The sequence below is a fragment of the Adiantum capillus-veneris genome, chromosome 17 (genome assembly GCF_014529385.1).
Source record: "Adiantum capillus-veneris isolate H3 chromosome 17, ASM1452938v2, whole genome shotgun sequence".
Taxonomy (NCBI): Eukaryota; Viridiplantae; Streptophyta; class Polypodiopsida; order Polypodiales; family Pteridaceae; genus Adiantum; species Adiantum capillus-veneris.
Window position 1 is genome coordinate 51,265,860 of NC_140947.1, and position 18,295 is coordinate 51,284,154.

At 45.0% G+C, this 18,295-nt stretch overlaps 1 protein-coding gene across 10 annotated transcripts in view; it reads right to left on the bottom strand.

Annotated features, from left to right (window-relative positions):
• LOC147437235 (uncharacterized) overlaps window positions 1-18,295 on the bottom strand; it is a 38,103-nt gene that overhangs the window by 4,802 nt on the left and 15,006 nt on the right. The window lies entirely within an intron of this gene.

Genomic DNA, 18,295 nt, shown 5'->3' on the forward strand with positions numbered 1-18,295 from the left:
TTATGCTGGTAGCTTTTTGGCATTGCTTTTGGACCAGAAGCTTTTGGGTTTGAAGGCTTTTCATGTAAACTCCTTTTGGGGCCTAGGGCCTTCAAATATGAGGCCATGGGCTCATTCTCTGGCATGCTTCATGGAGAAGGTGCAGAGTCTGGAGTACCGGCTTGTACTGTCTTGATGCAATATAAAGAAATACCAAAAGGGGCGCCAAGTTTTGGGACCAATACTCTCTAGGGTGGAATTCCGCCACTTCGTGTCACATGTCGTCTCTCTCTCTCTCTCAGTTCAGTTGTTATTGAAGTGCTAAAAGTCTGTTCAGTCTGTTCTTTTCTATTGGCATGTGGTGCCTGTCTTGTGACAGTGGTATCAGAGCATCAGGTGTGTGCTTTTCTGAAAGCATACCCGTCCTACCAAAGAGGAGACAGAGCAAGATCGCACTTCCAATGTTCATTAGAATTTTTAGCCCCGTGCTCCGACCCCGGAGTTACTAGCCACTCCCACCCTTACTTCATCGCGCATCGGACGCGCTCTCGTCTTCACCGCTCATGTCTTACAAGGCATAAGCCATAAAGAACCCAAGACATAGCGTTCATGGATTCAGCAGAATATTTGTAGTTTCTTGTCAACGAGCTTCACGATATTCTTTCTCGGCATCCTCCGCAGAATCTTTTGATGCTGCAAAGTTTTCAACAATTTTTGAATTACATGTTACCCTCTCCTTCGGCACCAAAAAGTACGAGAGCTTCCAACCGGCAACCTTCCAAGCAGTCTGTTCCGATCGGGAGATATGGTGCAACCATTTGACCTTATCCAGTGCAACCGCCTTAGCCACCGCCATTGCCCCCACCTCCACCACCACCACCACCAGGCTACAACGGTTGGAGCCCATATGGATACCCTTATTATCCATACCCGGGATATGCGCCTAATCAACCCAAAGATTTCAAGGATGGCAGCACGACAGTCAAATTTTTCACTTTTTCCGGGGTGAAAGATCGAAAGAAAGCATTGCAATTCCCACAGCAATTCGACAATATCTATGCTTTGGGGAACTAAACAAAAAAATCAAAGACTTCTCGAGCAGCAGGATTGCTTAAAGTATGTTGTTACGTGACACATCCAACCCTATGTGTCCGTGGACAAGCTACAACATGACCAGGGTTCAATTCCGTCAAGTCAATCTAGAATAGGAAGTGATCTGGCACTTTTGTGAGTCTGTTCGCAGACCGTGCATGCCCAGACACTTACTGTAGATGCATATCATCTCGTTGCTTGCACACAGCATGATCATAAGCATTCCCATCAGAATCCTTCAAGAATTTTCCAGTGTATTTGACCTATTTTTCCTATTTTTGACATTTTTCACTTATTATTTTAAGTGACTTTTGTTGGAAAGTAGGTAGGGCAAATTGAGTAAGTTTGTATATAAGCAAACCTAGACTAGCACTATTTGGCAGAAGAGGCAGCAGGAGCACAAGCTCAACAGGCAACTTCTCAGTAAGAACCTTGGTGGCGAATCCCTCCAAGCAAGACTTCCCCTAGCCTAGCGTTTTCCATCAACCACAGCTTCTAGCGTTTTTGATCCAAACCAGCATCGCCAGAAGATCCCAGAACTAGCGTTTTGAAGCAAGCACTCATCGCCAAGAAGTCCTCAGCCCTAGCGTTTTTCAAGAGCCTAGCGTTTCCAGATTTGCAGCCTTTGTGCATGGCGATTTTCAACAGATGAAGACCTGCAATTTTCAGCCCTAAGCCATCAGTTTTCAGCCCTAACGACCCACAGTTTTCAGCCCTCATAGCAGCAGATTTTCAGCGACAAGGATCGGCAGAAATCAGCCCCAATTCAGCGTTTTGATTTGCAGCAGATTTCAGCCTTGAGCGTTTTTGGACAGCAGATAAAGAGTAGCAGATTTCAGCCCTTAGATCGGTCTCGTGATCCCCGTCGTCGTCGTCGTCGTCGTCGTCGATCTAGCCTAGATTTGCATCAGTCACATGCATTCAATTTGTACCAGTTTGTGCAATCAACAGTAGACCACTCTTGCCGACGAGAGTGAGGCCTTTGGAGGAGGGTTTTACAACGTCTCTGGTGTCGTATTCTCTTCTCTCTCTATCTCTCAGTCTCATACACTTGCACGCACAGTGTCCATTCACTTTGTTTGTGACCATTGCACTCTCTCATTAAGAACGGAAGGCTCTCCCTTCCATAAGAACAAAAGGAACCTTGAGCACAATTCGGAGCACTCATCTTGAGCAAAGTTCAAACATTCATTCCGCTGCACCTTACATTGGTATCAGAGCTTTGGCACTGTTCTGTATCACTCAAGGAAAGAACCACAAGAGTCACAAGAATTTTATTTTTTTTTTGCTTGTTGAGGTTGCACAAACCCAAGTTAGCTTGGGCGTGTCGATTCCTAATCGTGTTTTTGAAGAGTGACAGGAAACCCAAGAAAGAAGGACTTGTCCAACCTCCCCTTGTGCCTCTTTTCACTCATTGAGAGCGGACCGTGCACTTAGCGGCCAACCAATCGACGTGAGGTGAAAAAAAGCAACCTTGGTGTGAGCGCAAGGCCGCCAAGGGGTGCACCCGCGAAAAAGAGCAGAACTCGGGCGAAGAGAAGATCCTTCTCTAACACACATTGCAAGCAAAAGAAGAACCTCAAGAACCCTCAAGAATCTCAAGAGGGGAATTTTCCAGTGTATTTGACCTATTTTTCCTATTTTTGACATTTTTCACTTATTATTTTAAGTGACTTTTGTTGGAAAGTAGGTAGGGCAAATTGAGTAAGTTTGTATATAAGCAAACCTAGACTAGCACTATTTGGCAGAAGAGGCAGCAGGAGCACAAGCTCAACAGGCAACTTCTCAGTAAGAACCTTGGTGGCGAATCCCTCCAAGCAAGACTTCCCCTAGCCTAGCGTTTTCCATCAACCACAGCTTCTAGCGTTTTTGATCCAAACCAGCATCGCCAGAAGATCCCAGAACTAGCGTTTTGAAGCAAGCACTCATCGCCAAGAAGTCCTCAGCCCTAGCGTTTTTCAAGAGCCTAGCGTTTCCAGATTTGCAGCCTTTGTGCATGGCGATTTTCAACAGATGAAGACCTGCAATTTTCAGCCCTAAGCCATCAGTTTTCAGCCCTAACGACCCACAGTTTTCAGCCCTCATAGCAGCAGATTTTCAGCGACAAGGATCGGCAGAAATCAGCCCCAATTCAGCGTTTTGATTTGCAGCAGATTTCAGCCTTGAGCGTTTTTGGACAGCAGATAAAGAGTAGCAGATTTCAGCCCTTAGATCGGTCTCGTGATCCCCGTCGTCGTCGTCGTCGTCGTCGTCGATCTAGCCTAGATTTGCATCAGTCACATGCATTCAATTTGTACCAGTTTGTGCAATCAACAGTAGACCACTCTTGCCGACGAGAGTGAGGCCTTTGGAGGAGGGTTTTACAACGTCTCTGGTGTCGTATTCTCTTCTCTCTCTATCTCTCAGTCTCATACACTTGCACGCACAGTGTCCATTCACTTTGTTTGTGACCATTGCACTCTCTCATTAAGAACGGAAGGCTCTCCCTTCCATAAGAACAAAAGGAACCTTGAGCACAATTCGGAGCACTCATCTTGAGCAAAGTTCAAACATTCATTCCGCTGCACCTTACATTGGTATCAGAGCTTTGGCACTGTTCTGTATCACTCAAGGAAAGAACCACAAGAGTCACAAGAATTTTATTTTTTTTTTGCTTGTTGAGGTCGCACAAACCCAAGTTAGCTTGGGCGTGTCGATTCCTAATCGTGTTTTTGAAGAGTGACAGGAAACCCAAGAAAGAAGGACTTGTCCAACCTCCCCTTGTGCCTCTTTTCACTCATTGAGAGCGGACCGTGCACTTAGCGGCCAACCAATCGACGTGAGGTGAAAAAAAGCAACCTTGGTGTGAGCGCAAGGCCGCCAAGGGGTGCACCCGCGAAAAAGAGCAGAACTCGGGCGAAGAGAAGATCCTTCTCTAACACACATTGCAAGCAAAAGAAGAACCTCAAGAACCCTCAAGAATCTCAAGAGGGGAATTTTCCAGTGTATTTGACCTATTTTTCCTATTTTTGACATTTTCCACTTATTATTTTAAGTGACTTTTGTTGGAAAGTAGGTAGGGCAAATTGAGTAAGTTTGTATATAAGCAAACCTAGACTAGCACTATTTGGCAGAAGAGGCAGCAGGAGCACAAGCTCAACAGGCAACTTCTCAGCAAGAACCTTGGTGGCGAATCCCTCCAAGCAAGACTTCCCCTGGCCTAGCGTTTTCCATCAACCCCAGCTTCTAGCGTTTTTTATCCAAACCAACATCGCCAAAAGATCCCAGAACTAGCCTTTTTGAAGCAAGCACTCATCGCCAAGAAGTCCTCAGCCCTTGCATTTTTCAAGAGCCTAGCGTTTCCAAATTTGCAGCCTTTGTGCATGGCGATTTTCAACAGATGAAGACCTGCAGTTTTCAGCCCTAAACCATCAGTTTTCAGCCCTAAAGACCCACAGTTTTCAGCCCTCATAGCAGCAGATTTTCAGCGACAAGGATCAACAGAAATCAGCCCCAATTCAGCATTTTGATTTGCAACAGATTTCAGCCTTGAGCGTTTGGACAACAGATAAAGAGTAGCACATTTCAGCCCTTAGATCGGTCTCGTCATCCCCGTCGTCGTCATCGATCTAGCCTAGACTTGCATCAATCACATGCATTCATTTTGTACCAGTTTGTGCAGTCAATAGTAGACCACTCTCGCCGACGAGAGTGAGGCATTCGGAGAAGGGTTTTACAACGTCTCTGGTGTCGTATTCTCTTCTCTCTCTATCTCTCAGTCTCATACACTTGCACGCACAGTGTCCATTCACTTTGTTTGTGATCATTGCACTCTCTCATTAAGAACGGAAGGCTCTCCCTTCCATAAGAACAAAAGGAACCTTGAGCACAGTTCGGAGCACTCATCTTGAGCAAAGTTCAAACGTTCATTCCGCTACACCTTACATATGCAATGGAGGAGTTCAATCGTGACACAACCGCATGCTCCAAGGACTTGGCAAGCTTTCAAGACAGTTTTTGCACGCAATTACATGACTTCTAGGTTTGAAGTCCGGATTTTGGCAGAGTGGGGCAACTTGAAAATGCTTGCCACCGAAACCATGGACGACTATAACCAAAGGTTTCTTGACGTGTACCTTCCGGTATCCTTCTTTAAGTTCATTTCCTTGGAGGACCAGTACGAGCGCTACACCATTGAACTACCATCACCGTTGCAGATATAATGTCTTTTCAAGCAAGTCTCTACCATGCAGCCGCGGTTGGCTACAAACTCTGATGAAGGGAAAGCTAGAGTTTACCACAGAAGAACCTCCGGCCACTAACCACAACTCTCGCCAACAAAGAACAAATTCTCGAGAGTCTCGTGAAAGCCAACCGCAAAGGCCTCGTTTGACACCTCAACAACGAGATACCTTACTACAAGAAGGCCAATGTTTTGGATGCTTTCAAACAAGACATAACTATTTTGGTTGTCCCCAACGCACTGACAGACCAGCGGAGCCGACGCCCCCGCCGACGGTCAACAGAAACCCAGGGCTACCTCCGGCCAAGAGGGCTAGACCTGCTATTGGACTAGTACCGATATTTATGGTATACACCTCGAGAGTTTTAATGAATTATGCAGAGCTTATGGAAAAGTCAACGGCTTGAAAGCCCTTATTTTCTTTGACCCCAGAGCTATGGAGAACTTCATCCATCCAGAATTCTTGAAGCAGATGCACTTTGATTATGATGCAGAGGGTGGAGAAATTGAAGCTGAGCTAGCCACGGGGCAAACTCAAAAAGTGGAACAACTCATTGGTGCTCTTCCAGTGACTATACAAGATTATCATGGAAAAGCCGATTTCCACATTATGAAGTTGGGCAATTGCGACGTTCTATTGGGCATGCCTTGGCACGACAAGAATGATGCAACTCTCCAGGTTCGGAACTGAACCATCACCGTGATGCAGAAGGGCAAGCCAGTTGTCCTCAAAGTTCGGTTGTCCGAACAAAGCCCTGAATGACCTCTCTAGTTGTTTTCTAGTTACATACTTTTGAACATTGTTTGAGAAAGTATTGGTTAAGATTTGTTTGAAATGGATGCTATCTGTTTAAACCTGTCTTGGTACCGATTTTTGAATTGTTTAACTCTGGTTTTAAATATTGGTCAATGGTTGGTGATTTTACTCCTAGGTGGAGAAGTGAGAAATACTGTTTTGGTATTGTTTGAACCTCGGAACGACGCAGGCCGATGCCTGGGGAGCGTTTCGTTGTATGTTTAAAACCTCGGAACGACGCAGGCCGATCTCTGGGGAGCGTTCCGTTGTATGCTAGAAAACCTCCGAACGACGCAGGCCGATGCTTGGGGAGCGTTTGGTTGTATGCTTGAACCTCCAAGCGACACAGACTACGATCTGGGGAGCGTTTGGTTGTACAATGCTCTGAGCTCATGGACCGAACCTTTTTAGGTTATTTGCGGGGAGAGTGACGAGGTAGTCGTTGAGTAGCTTCATACCGCAAACCGTTTTTGAATCGAGGGAGTGCTCAGCGGCGCTGTTTGTTGTGTCTTGTAACAATGCATATGTAAGCATTTGTGTTGCATTGTGATGTGCCAACTACTGAATATTCCTAACTGGATGAGATTGCTTGGGTATGTAATTTTAGTGCATCAAGACACCCGTGAAAGATCAGTGCGGTCTCGGTGTGATGGCTAATTTTATTAAGCCAGCATATCAAGAGTTCCGAATTGGACGAAAGGAGAAGCCAACTCCTTGATCAAAAGCGCCGAGAGGAGAAGTCAACTTCTTAACAAAAAAAAATAGCAAACAGATTGTCCCTCGGAATGACCCTTGGAAAAAAATTTTAAGTTAACTTGAGTTGTTTTGCAGATATGTTGTAATCGCGGACAATTACTCTCTTTCAAGAAGCGGGGATGTCACAAACTGCTGACGTGTCAAGTCAGTAAAGAGCAGAGCCAACCTTCTAATCACGGCCGAGGGGCCTAACCCTAAGAAGAACAAGCAACAAAAGAAGAAGTCCTACCAACTTATGGGACCCCGTCCGATGAGGCCCAAGTGACATAAAGGGTGAAAATAAAGTAGGACCAACACACACTGAAAGACTTGCATAGCAGCTGTACGGAAAGAACCCGGAAATTGCGTTGACATGATGACATGGCAGACTGTACGGATTTCCGAGTTTTGCGCTGACTACTGACGTGGAAGTTGTACGGAATTCCATGATTTACGCTAACAGCTTTTTGGCATTGCTTTTGGACCATAAGCTTTTGAATTTGAAGGCTTTTCATGTAAACTGCTTTTGGGGCCTAGGGCCTTTAAATATGAGGCCATGGGCTCGTTTTCTGGCATGCTTCATGGAGAAGGAGAAAAGTCTGGAGTACCGGCATGTACTGTGTTGATGCAATATAAAGAAATACCGAAAGGGGCGCCCAAGGTTTGGGGCCAATACTCTCTGGGATGGAATTCCACCACTCCGTGTCGCGTGTCGTCTCTCTCTCAATTTAGTTGTTATTGAAGTGCTAAAAGTCTGTTCAGTCTATTTTTTTCTATTGGCACGTGGTGCCCGTCTTGTGACTTCCAAGACAAGCTCAAGGCGTGGTTCTTGCCACCTCAGTACCTAGCACGGTTAAAGGAAGATTGGCGCAATCTCAAGCAAAATGGTACCCCAGTCATGTCCTTTCCTAACCGTGTTTTGCAGCTTGGCACCCAATTACGCAAATCGGATGCGAAGCGCAAAGAGACTTTTATTTTCGGGTTGAACGAGTATATCAAGTTCGATGTCGAAGTCTTCGACCCCGTAGATCTCAACAAGGCGGTAGCCATTGCTCTCGCACAGGAGATGAAGCACAAAAAAGCAAAACCTTAGGAGAACAAGTCTTCTCACAGTACCTCTTAGACTCCTCAGAACCCACAGAACGGTAAGAATTGTAAGAATGGTAACTCTTCTAGCCAATCTTCCTCTAATCCTTCGAATAAGAACTCTCAAAATGAATCTAAGGGTAAAGCTAACACACCTGCTAAACCTAAGCTCACCCCAAATGAAAAAGCTGCACAAGGAATTATAGGAGGATACGTAATGGCAAAAGAACAAGTCATTTATTCTAAGGAAGGTTGATGTTATCAATGTCACACTAAGGGTCACATAAGACGAGATTGTCCTAAGAATGCACCTAAAGAACCCAAAAAGAAACCCACAGAATTTAGATCTTCTATTAATGCAATCAAAGAGCACACTAATGTGTCCCAAGTTTCTCACGATCGTGCCGATGCATCTCTCATGCATTGTTATCGTTATGTGCAGGGTCAACGCATTGTGGTCTTCTTTGATTTTGGTAGTATGCATGATGTGATTAGCGACTCTCTCCTGAAGAGCGCACGTCTAGAAGCTCGACCCATTGATCCCATTGCGGCCTCTGGTTTTGCTCCTGGCATACACTCTTCATTTACGCGTGAATGTCTTGATGTGACCGTGTCCGTTCAAAATGTCCGTTTTCGTCGAAAGTTTGTGATTTCTCCTCTCTTAGGATACGATTTGATTTTTGGCATTAAGTGGTTTAAAGATCATAATCCACAAGTTTGTTGGAAAGAAAACACTCTCAGTATCGCAGTTGAAGGAGCACCTCTCGTGATTCTTCAATGTGACACTAAGAATCTATCTATGTCATTAGTCTCTCACTCTCATGTTTTGGACGAGGATAGTCTCATTCTAGAGAAGCATGATTTGTGGCATCACAAAGAACATGAAAAGACACATGAAACAGGACACCAAAAAGAACAAGAAAAGGAGACTCTCTCAATCATTCCTTTTCCGAAGCATGACACGCATTTTTTGCATGATAGAGATGTGATTGTTCACAAGGATGATGGTTTAGATGATGATTTTTCTAGTGAAGCTAACCTCATTGCAGATACGATCAATCACGCAGAACCGATCTTGGCTCTCAAGTCGAGGTCCAAAGAAATCACTCAGGAAGTATTTTGTGTTCGCATGATTAGTCAGTACACATTGTTCGAGTTTTTCATTCATGACGGTTTCTTGTATTTTTGTCACCGGCTTTATGTGTTCCCTTTTCATAGACATGCCGTATTGTACGATGTACATGATTCACTCATGGATGAGCACGGATGTATGCGGATCACTCGAAAAAAGGAAAAAAGTTTTCATTCAAGGAATTCAGATTGTTTATCGATTGTCCATTTTGTCAATCGCTTTTACATGTCTCTTCCTTGGCATGGCACAGTCTTAGAAAGAGCACAAGAAAGATTGACCATCAAGCATCGGCATTTCCGTTGTGATTTGCCACAGTTGATAGGTTTAGGTCGAAAGGTCAAGATTCGATCTCACTCTTTGCGTGTGTTTGGTGAACGGTTTGGCACTCCATCACTTTGTTCATCTGCATTGCATGCACAGTCTTTTAGGAAGCATAGTCTTTTTCCAAGTACTCTACATGGAATGGGTATGTTTATGATTTTATGTTGAAAATGGTTTCAGGAATTTTCCTCCTCGAAGATTCTTGAAGGTGGACCTACGTCCATAGCCAAAGTTGGAGCATTGAAGCCACAACAGATCACTCTGTGTCGCTTTCGGCACGGCCCAAAGAAGCAAGCATTGCAGTCCTTCATGAAATTCAAGTATCGCACGACCCACGCATCCGAGTGGGCGGGCGAAGAGTTTTTTAGAGAATACCTAGAGTTGTTAGCAGACTACAAGGAAGCCATGCAACTCGGTACCAGTACCTCACTTTGAAAAGGAGGGGATGTAACGTGCACATCTAACCCTATGTGCATGTGGACAAGCTACTTCAGGTCTAGGGTTCAGGTTAGCTTAGGAATTGTTCTGGCACCGTTGTGAGCCTGTGCGCAGGCCGTGCATGTCCAGGCACTTAGAGTAGTTGCATATCCTCTGGTTGGACACAACATGATTATCATCAAGACATTCAGTACCCATCATGAGCATTTTGCAGTGCATAGAACCCATTTTTCCAATTTATCCTTTTTTCACTTATTATTTAATAAGTGATTTTTTGTTGGAAAACTGAGTAACGCAATTTGCTAAGCTGCTATAAAAGAAACCTAGCGCTAGCACATTCTGGCAGAAGAGGCAGAAGAAGTTCCAACAACTTGCAGTGCACCTTCTCAGCAAGACCGGCAGGGGGCCTAGTGTTTCTAGCCAACAGAAACTGACAGCGTTTTTGGGATTTCTTCTCACTAGCATTTTCAGCAGCACATAGAGCATAGCGTTTTTCATCAACAGCAGATCCCACCTTGCGTTTTTCAGTTGCAGACCTAGCCTAGCGTTTTGCAGTTTCCGGCATCATATCAGCCCCAATTCATCACTATTTCAGTTTTCAGCCCGTCCTCCTCGCCATCATCATTGTCCTCAACATTGTCAGCAAGTCCATTGCATCTAGACCAATGTACCAGATTTGTGCAATCAATAGCATAGACCTCTCTCGCCATAGGGAGGGGGGTCCTTGCAGGAGGGTTTGAGAACCGTTTGGTGTCGTATTCTCTCTCTCTCTCTCTCTCTCTCTCTCTCTCTCTCTCTCTCTCTCTCTCTCTCTCTCTCTCTCTCTCTCTCTCTCTCTCTCTCTCTCTCTCTCTCTCTCAGCACCTTCTTTTATAGTAGCATTCACTTTGTTTGTGATCATTGCACTCTCTCACTAAAGGAACGGAAGGCTCTCCCTTCCGTAAGTAAAAGGAACCCTTGAGCACAGTTCGGAGCACTCATCTTGAGCAAAAGCAACATTCACTTCCGCTACACCTTACACAATGGCAAGATACCTCTGGTAAAGGTGGACTCCACAGTCTACTGTGAATCTTGCTCATCTAACTGCCGAGTCTCTGCTCTAAAGAAGTCGGTGATCTCCCTCTGTAAAATGTCTCCCATTGTCTGAGACTCACCCTATGTTTGCACAGCTCTAGCAAAAATAACTCGAGCCATCTCCGATCCTGATATCTCACGACTAGTCAATGGTCCAAAGCCCTCTCTGAATAGACAATGAAAGCAATCTCGTATCTCATATGACATATGTGATGTAACTCTATCTCTCGCTCTATATGACACAACTCGCAAATCCTGGCCTCTGTTGGTACTCTCCTAAATTTGCTCGTTTCAATGTCTAGCTAATGCGATGATGTGCACATCTGACCAATAGCACATCGTATCCCATGGGATAAATGAGTGTTCATAAAGGTAGGTCTGATCACATATCCATCCTCTGTGAGATCGCAAAGATGCTCTGTAGAAAGCCACCTTTGTGCCAAGCTCTCGTGTCGGCTCTATCCATGTCTTCCTAGTGTCCAACTAAATCAAATCCTGTCTAATGAGGCGGGTAATCTCGTTCATGTGAGGGACAAGGAGGGTGCATCCAACAAGAACTGGAAAGGGGACGGTCAGTCCATACTAAATCCATGTAGCTGAAACCATGATGTCATCTGTGCATATCGACAAGATGTGTCTCCCTGTGAGACAAGTTGTCGAGAACACTCCAAAGCTAGGTGAGCATATCTATCTTTGGGGAGATCCCAGATATTGTGTATTAAAGGGACAGATCTAGTAAGTGCCTCTATGACCAACGGGGGAGCAGCAAGCTCTACACAAATAATCTCCTGCAGTATAGAGGCCTTGGCCCTAATGATCCAAGAAATCATAGAGACCAGAGGCCTCTCCATACATCTCCATCCATCAGTATTGCTAGCTCGGCTATGATGGTATACTGATGGTCCCCATGTCTGCACCCCATAAAGCATAGCTGAAGTAACCAATGTGTCAAATAGCCAGAGCTTTGTTTGAGGTTCCTGAAATTGAATCTGCGAAAACATCCTCTCCATCCTTCCCAAAGCTGCATATGCTCTCGCCAATCTGGTCTCTACTACTCTCCTCAAGGAGAACTTTGGACCATTGAAGACCAATCCCAGGTAAGTGTATGCGTCTATATACTCACCTGTCTGATGACCATATGAGAAGGTCGGGCAAATTGCTTAACCCATTGTGTTGTGGTGTTGAGCACCATGACTTTGTTCTTGCCAAGGTTCACCAAGGGAATACGACCCTACCCCACAATTGTCCTATATAAAGCCATGACTTGCCAGATCAACTTTGTGGATACTCCCGTCTCCTGTAGTGTTTGCATCAATCGAGCTCTGGGAACCGTATCAAACACTTTGCGAACATCCACAAAGGTGTTGTAAACCTCCTACCATGTGATATGCTTTCCTCAATAACAGCTCTGAGTGTCAATATATGATCAACAGTAGAAAAACCCCTCCTGAAATCTGCCTGGCCTGATGCCCAAATGCCTACTCTCTCTGCCCATCTATTCAATTGCTACTCAAGAATGGGTGCATACAACCTCAATAGCGAGCCCAATCATAATAGTACGATAATTCCCCAATATCACGGGATCTCTTGCCTTGAGGATAGACACAATAGTAGACATGCTCCCAAGTATCCGAAAAACCCTCACACATGGCTTGGTTGAACATTACTGCAAGAAGCTCTACAAGAATATCGCTAACAGGTATAAAGTGCTCTGCCATCAATCCATCATGATCATATGCTCTCTTGGTCCTCATCCTATCAATGGCTTTCTTTACCATCTCAGCGGTAAAGAAAGTGCATGTCTATGGGCATGGCTCCGAAGGGTCGGGTAGAGACTGCTACCCTAGAACTATGTAAAGAGATGCTGCATATGCGCCCCAAATCTCGGTTGATGTGATAGCCGCGGGGGGGAGGGGGTGATGCTCATAAAAAAATCTATGCCTCGTCTAAGTCATGGCTCAGGAATAGCTTGTACAACTCCTCCTCTAACCGAGCAAGATAAGTCCTCTTCTGCCGTTGCACTAGGCGCCGGAAGGCTATCTCTGACTGTGTATGAGTAATGGCTCCTAGAAGCACCTCTCTCTGAAGTGTGGCTCTCGTCTCTCTACACTCCTCATCATACCAATTGTCATGGGGCATACTCCCACACCGCCGTTTGTGCCCGCGGTTGGGTGTGTAGGTATGCCTCTATTGTTGCATCATGTAAAGTCTCTATCAATATCTGGGTAACCTCCTCTAATGGGCATCCCGGCCCGGACCGTCGTTTGTGCCCGGGTTGGGTGTGTGGGTATGCTTCGGCTGCTGTATCATGTAAAGTCTCTATCAATATTTGGGTAAGCTCCTCTAATGGACATCCCAGCTCCTCTATGGCCATGCCTTTGTAAATATAGATAGAGTCAGTCTCCAATGTAAAGTGTATCGAGCATGTGTAGAAGCCTGGGCCAACCGCGCTGGTACTAAACTGGAACGAAACTATACATGTGAGGAGGGTGATATCTACTACTACCCCAACAGGCTTGGGGCCGACTGTAAAATCCTGAACATATGGTATAGAACTGGGCTGAGCCATAACATAGTCCACCGTGCTAGCCCCATGTCTGTGAGGAAAACAAGTGAACCCATTCACTGCTCAAAATCTCTGTAGACCATCAGGATGGCCAGTCCATGTGCAATCCCCATGCCTGTCAAATATCTCGCATACTAGCTCATGTGCAGTCCCCATGTCTATCCATGTGCACTCCCGAGCCACAAAGAGAGAGAGAGAGAGAGAGAGAGAGAGAGAGAGAGAGAGAGAGAGAGAGAGAGAGAGATGAAATGATGTAACCCAGCGTTTTCCTCAGCAGTAAAAGCAATAGCAAACCAGCCGTTTCTTCAGCAGTAAAGACAGCCAATTCAACGTTTTTGGGACAACCAATCCAGTGTTTCTGACAGCAAGGAAACAGCGTTTTCAGCAATTGTCATAATAATCAATATCTAATTCTCCTAAATGATTTTCTCATGTTAAATTGATCATTTAATATGGGGAAGTGTCAGGAGAGAAAAAGCTAGAATATTGGTTAAGCTAGTAGACCGGCCACAGTAGGGATCCACAGGAGGGAAAATAGGGATCTAAAGGGGGGGCCATTTGTAAAAGAGCCATGTGCAACAATGGGCTTAAAAGACCCTAAGGTTTAGCCCATTAAGACTTCCAAAATGCTAAGGTTCCAAAATTCAAAGGTCAAACATTGGGGGAATTGGATGCTTTGTGTGTGTCCCAAAAGTCTTTAGCAATCCCTACATAGGAGGGGGCGAGCCTTGCAAGTAGGGGATGAGAGAGAAACTCACACACACACACACACACACACACACACACAAGCTCCCTTTACACAAAGGGAATGAGGGATACATGTCAGCTCCCTAGCCCAGATGCCCACAAGGTGTACCCAATTCCTATTGGATGGCCTTGGAGGTGGACCAATGAGAATTAGGCTAGAGTAAATCTAGTTTAATTAATTTAAAAACACTTGATAAAAGAACCAATAAGAATTAAGCTCTCTAGAAGACTATTGGACAGTATCCCAAGGGGACCAATGAGCATTCAACAGCCCTATGGCTTGCCTGATTCCTATTGGCCAGGAGGCAAAGGGGTCCAATGAGAGTTTAGTTGAATTAAATAATTACCTAAAGCTCTCACAAAAGGGGAAAGGGGGACACATGTCAGAAGGCTATCACTTATGCTGCTTAATTACCATTGGCTAAGCCTGGGGAGGTCCAATAGGATGCTAGCAAGAGGAGTCGACCAAGAGAGAGAGGGGGCTGATTTTTCAAAGGCATTATCACCTACACACTCACACTCGCTCATGTGAAGTAAAGAAGACTCTCTCTCCTTCTCAACCTTTAATGGAAAGCTTACCACCTACTCCAAGCTTGTGAGAAGGGATGCCTACACCAACAACTCTTGGCTTTGTGATGCAAATCCAACCAAGAGCCAAGCTTCAATGCATGCTCATCTCCTCTACCATGCTAATTACTAAGCGAAGCTATGCTAATATGAGTGATTATGTGAGGAGATGTACATCTTTCTCGTAAGAATACTCCTTCTTTCTCTCAATCTACTCTCATACCCCGCTAGCTCTCACCATCTTCGAAGGTGTGGGAGGTCTTGGGTCTGAGACCGTGAGGGAAGTTTTGCTTAGTGCATGAAGTTTCCATCTTCATTGCACTAGCTATATTGAAGGAACACAAAGAATTGTATTGTAAAATGTCTCTCTTGATGGGAGAAACCATAATACAAAGCCTTTTGGAGGGGGGACCGGCTCCATGCAAATCCGGTCCTCAACTGTTGTCAATTGCTTAATTTCTCTCTCTTTTGAAGTATTGTTCATGCTATCTAACTAGGTGTTATGCTTTTTGTTGCTCTCTCACCCAAGCACTCTTGTTAATCTCATTAGGAATCTATTCTAATGAAATGCTCACTATGTTCATGCTATTTTCCGCTATACACAAGTTACTAGGCCATTAAATGTTACAACAGTCAAGCACAACCAGCAGATAGCAGATCATCGTCGTCATCACCAAGCCTAGATCCCCATTGTATCATAGCCCACAAATTGTAGCAGCATCTTGTACCAGAATTCTGCAATCAATAGCATAGACTTCTCTCGCCACCGAGAGAAGGGCCTTCGGAGGAGGGTTTGGCAACTTCCTGGTGTCATATTCTTCTCTCTCTATCTCTCACCGAGCTAACCAAAGATCTTGGTGGTTCATTAAGTGGCACAAAACGAGATACGGACTCCAACAACCCAGTCACAGAGAAGTTGACTTTCAGTAAGTATGATGGTAAGACGGATTCTACTGTTATTCATTCTTGGTTGCATCAATTTAATGCTTATTTTGCGAGAACTAAGAAGACAAGCAATAGCAAGGTTTTGACAGCAGCCATGTACCTTGCCAGTGATGCCATTAATTGGCAGGCACAGTTAGCCGCACACCTAGAGGAAGCCGACAAAGACGTGCCCCTTTCTTTCAATTGGGCCGACTTCCAAGACAAGCTCAAGGCGCGGTTTATACCACCCCAATACCTCGCACGATTGAAGGACAATTGGCGCGCTCTCAAGCAAAATGGTATGCCGGTTATATCTTTCTCTAATCGTGCTTTGCAGCTCGGCACTCAATTACGCAAATCGGATGCGGAGCGCAAAGAGGCATTTCTTTATGGATTGGACGAGTATATCAAGTTTGATGTGGAGGTACTTGATCCGATCGATCTCAACAAGGCGGTAACGATTGCTCTCGCACAGGAGATGAAGCACAATAAGGAAAAGCCTAAGGAGAACAAGACTTCTCAAGGAACCTCTCAGACTTCTCAGAACTCGCAGAATGGTAAGAATGGTAACTCTTCTAGCCCATCTTCCTCTAATTCAACTTTCAAAATGAATCTAAGGGTAAAGCTAAAGCACCTGCAAAACCTAAGCTAACCCCGGATGAAAAAGCCGCACGAGGAATTATAGGAAGATACATAACGGCTAAAGAACAAGTGATTTATGCTAAGGAAGGTAGATGTTATCAATTTCACGTCAAGGGTCACATTAAGAAGGCTTGTCCTAATACAGCCCCACCTAAAGAACCTAAGGCACCCACAGCAACCACGAGCACTTTAATGAACCAAGCTGAATCTTCTCATGTCTCTGACACACACATTGATGAGTCTCGCATGAAGTGTTATGGTCATGTAAAGGGTCAGTGTTTTATCATATTGTTTGATCCAGGCAGTATGCATGATGTGATTAGTGCCTCTCTTGTTGAGAGAGCCCGCCAAAAGGTTAGTCAGAAATCTCCTCTCGAGGTCTCTGGCTTCGCTCCCGGTATGGACTCTCTCATCACGAAAGAGTGCCTTGATGTGTTGTTTACAATTCAACAAGCTGCTTTCCGTAGGAAATTTCTCGTGACTCCTCTTTCAGGATGTGATATGCTTTTGGGCATTAGATGGTTTCGTGAGCATAACCCTCTCATTGATTGGGAGGCCAACACTCACATTAAATGCCAAGACTGACTCCCCCATCCTCATTCGTGTTGAGGAGGGTCTGCATTCTTTGCCTCTCAATTCTCATGTGCAAGTAAAGCGTGAATTACGATACCCGATTACCAGATCTTGCAACTTCACTATGTCCCTCCCTTGCTCGAGGCCCGACAACATCGACCAAACCCAACCAAAAGCTATGGATAACGGATCATCAACCATCCAGTTAGCGGCCTATACATCGGCACAGTTCTCAAGGAACCCAACAGATTGTTTGGCTCAAGATTGCGAAGTCGGAAGCAAACGGAGGAGTTCGCTAGAGGACAACGGCAAAGGTCAGTTGGACAAGGATGGCAGTACTAGTACTCAGTTAGCTGCCTTGGTATCCACGAGGTACAACCACAATTATTATGAATGTGACTCGGCGCTTTGTTTGGCTCGAGAGTTTGAAGCCAAAGGCAAAAGCAAGAACTCACAAATAGACAACGACAAAGGCAAGCTGGACAGAGATTACGATGATAAAGATTTGACAGAGGAGATAGACATGGCACTCGTGGCAGTGGCCACAGTGGCCTTGACATCAGATTTCTAGTCAAATGACAGGTGTCACCACTAGCTTCAGCCAGAGACAGGCTTGTGAGTGGCAGAGAGGGGCAAGCAATGCTCCCTATAATTCATTTGGACCCTTGTGTTGGAGTTCAAGTTATTGGTGTTTGGACCCGTAGGTCGGAGTTCAATGCATGTGCATCTGGCAAGGAACCAATCAGACGTCTAAAACACTATGAATGAGTGCACCAATCCATTGTTGTTGGTCAGATTATGAACAGGATGTGTTCCAACAGTTGGAGTTTTATAGTTTGAACGTGATGTGTTCACGATTCACGAATGGGGATTATTAGACATAGTGCGGTCTACAGTTCAAAGTTTCTACAACGGCAACCGATGCTCAAGATGGCAATACTTTCAGGTTCAAAGTTGAGGAGAGCAACACCGAGGTGTATCTAGTATCCCGTCCGGTGTTGGGGTGTCCATGGTAGCTTCTTCATCGACTTGGTCTAACTATTGATATCCACTATGAGCTGTAGAGAGGGCGTTAGAGTTTTGGCATCTCAAGTGAACTGCCCAATGTGATCCCATTATTTAGTTTGGCTTTTAGGTATTTATTTTACTTATTTGTCAAAGTCTTGGGTAGGGCAATTTACTGAGGTTGCTATATAAGCAACCCCTTGCCTCCATTGTATACACATTCAGTTATTCATTGCCAAGGTTGATTGGTTCAGGAGACTCTCTCTCTCTCTCTCTCTCTCTCTCTCTCTCTCTCTCTCTCTCTCTCCTTGGTCTCTACGCTTCCGCATTGTCAACTTTGACAATATGGCCTCTGAGACCAAAACATTAGGTACAATGATGATTTTGCCTCTACTC